Source organism: Meles meles, chromosome 4 (genome assembly GCF_922984935.1).
Source record: "Meles meles chromosome 4, mMelMel3.1 paternal haplotype, whole genome shotgun sequence".
Classification (NCBI taxonomy): domain Eukaryota; kingdom Metazoa; phylum Chordata; class Mammalia; order Carnivora; family Mustelidae; genus Meles; species Meles meles.
The window spans coordinates 18,823,896-18,826,792 of NC_060069.1; the positions used below are offsets into that span (position 1 = coordinate 18,823,896).

The 2,897-nt window shown below is 44.6% G+C and overlaps 1 pseudogene; it reads right to left on the reverse strand.

Moving 5' to 3' along the window:
• Positions 1 to 1,187: 1,187 nt before the first annotated feature.
• LOC123940293 lies at positions 1,188 to 1,953 on the reverse strand (annotated as a pseudogene).
• Between the last annotated feature and the right edge of the window lie 944 nt (positions 1,954 to 2,897).

Below are 2,897 nucleotides of genomic sequence, written 5' to 3' on the forward strand. Positions count from 1 at the left end.
ACAGTCTGGTTCAGTCAACCCCCAGTGAACCCACAAATCCAAGAGAATATAGCATTGGGAATCCACTGAAGGAGACCGGGGAGGTGGCTGTTGAGCAGCCCTGGATGATCATAGACTGATACAGGAAGAAGCTACACTCTGATTCTAGAAAGATCTTTTCTCCAGTGATAAAGCTTACATGGACTTGTGCAAATAGTCCTTTACTTTTCTCTTCAAGTGTCCATTTGATCCATACTGAGCTCACCCAGGTTCAAGGGGTGGGGGGACATAAACCTCACTCCTCAGTCAGAGGACTATCACAGTCCCAGTATAAGAAAAACATGTAGGATGGGAGATCATTTACGGCCTTCTTTGGAAAATATAATCTACCATATAAAATTCTCAGAACATTGCTTTATAAGCACTATGTATGCGTTAGCTACTTTCATTCAACAAATATTTACTGAACACCTACTATGTACCAGCTACCGAGCTACAACCTGGAGATGAGCAGTGAACCTCTCAGGGGGGTCCCTGTGCTCATGGGTTAGCCGAGGAAAAGCTGCAGGCTGAAACCCATTGTAAGAACCATGCCCTGGTAACTGACCAGATGAACCATTGGGCTGGAGATCATTTTTTAGTGAGTAGGCCAGGCCCAGGGGACCAGAAAATAATTCTGGCTATAGATGTATTTTGCTTGATTGTGTCTGCTGGATGGAGGCTTTGCTGGCAGCCTCTCTGAGTGTAGAATGAAGAGGCCAGGGTTCTCAAAGGGCTTAGAGTCCAATTCTGTTTCTTTCAAGCAGTTACTATAGCTTTAATGCAAAGCAGGTGTTGGGCTTGGTTAAAAAAAAAAGAAAGAAAGAAAAAAAAGAACTAAAGGGACCTGGCTCAGCTTTGTAGTAGCTTGCAACTCAAAGTATGATCTCCGCACAGTGTGGTCAAATGGTGTCAGCTACAGTGGGGAGTTTCATAGTAATCAGAATCTTGGGCTCTGCTGCTGAACTAATGAATCAGAATCTGCATTTTTAAAAATTTAGTTGTGGTAAAATACGCATGTAAAATTTATCATCTTAACCATTTTACTTATTTTTTTAAATTTTCTTTTCTTTTTTTTTTTTTCTTCATGATGTATGACCTTTAATTAGGTATAGAGACAAAAAAAAAATTAGGTATAGAGACTTCCAATCACATCACTAGGGACCATTCTACCCGCTGCTTTGTTTGGCTGCCAGCCTCTCTTCAGCAATGGTGAGGCGGATACCCTTTCCACAGGGACGAGAAATCCATGGCTTGTAGCCTTTGCCATTAACAAAAATGTTGGAGAGTCAGGTGACAAAGCTGTTGCCATTGGCATCTCTCACATGAGCCACATCAAACGAACCAGGGTGTCTCTCTGTTGGTGATCGCACCAGTTCTCCCCAGGATAGCACCCCCAGTCGCCATCCACAGATTACCAGTGTCAGACTTGATGGAATCAGCAGTCTTTCTGCTCTCCAAATCAATCTGAATGGTGTCATTCACCTTGATGAGGGGATCAGGATAGCAGATGGTAAGAGTCACCAGATGAGGGATTCCTTTCGTTCCCCACAAAGATCTTTCTCACTTTGCACGACTTAGACTTGGCCTCCTCGAGTGTAATCCGACGAACAGCAACACGACCCTTGGTGTCATAGATCAGATGGAAATTCTCCCCAGTCTTGTCAATGCTGATAACATCCATAAAACCAGCAGGGTAGGTAATATCAGTTCGGACCTTACCATCAATCTTAATAAAACGCTGCATACAGATCTTCTTTATTTCATCTCCTGTTAGAGGATACTTAAGTCTTAGGAAAATGATGAAAGGGAGACATTCTCTCAGCTTATGGGGACCAGTAGATGGGCACGAGTGAACACACCAGTCAGTTTATCCAGCCTCCGATGCTTTGGAGTTGCTACACACTTCTGATGCTTCTTGGGACCATGAGGCATGGCTGCGCCTCATGCAACTGAAAGTTGAAAAGAGAATTTTATTTTCTTTCCTTATTTTTTTTCTTTTTAAGTCATTTCCACACCCAGCATGGAGCTCAGTGCAGTACTTGAACCCATGACCCTGAGATCAAGACGTGAGCAGAGATCAAGAGTCAGACCCTTAACCAACCGAGCCACCCAGGTAGCCCATTTAACAATTTTTTAAGTTTTTTTTTTTTTTTTTAAGTAATCTCTGCACCCACTGTGGGGCTCAAACCCACAACCCTGACATCAAGAGTCACACATTCTTCTGACTGAGCCAGCCAGGCACTCCTCATCTTCACCATTTTTAAGAGTACAGTTTAGTGACTTTTACATTGCTCTGCAGACATCACCAGGATCTGTCCACAGACCTCCACATCTTGCAAAACTGAACTCTGTACGCATCAAACAGCAGCTCCCCACCCCCTTCCCCAACACCAGGCACCTCATATCGTGGCATCCTACAGTATTTGTCTTTGGGAGACTGGCTTATCTCACCGAGCACGATGTCCTTCAGTTTCATCCACGCTGCCGCAGAACAAGCATCTTTGGGTCCTGAGTGTGCACAGAAAGGTCGGAGAAGCCCTGCTCTACTAGATTACTGGGAGCCGAGCAGGGCAGGAAAGAATGTCCAGGAGCACAGTGCCGCCTGGGATTCAGACTTTCCTTACTCCTCCTACAGCCAGCACTTTGGAGTCATCTTCAGTGTATGAGAGTAATTTGGGATTCCTAAGATCAACAGATTGGGCTCCAATCTGTCAATAAGCAGGTGGCTAAACTGACCTCTGGACATCAAAAGTCTCTGACCTACAGGAAGTAGGCTGGTGAAAGTATAACGTGTCTAGTGCTCACAAAAGAGCAAGGGCAATTAGATGTCTGTGGCTGGACCACGTAGGGTTAAGAGCCCGCTTAGGTTCAAGTTT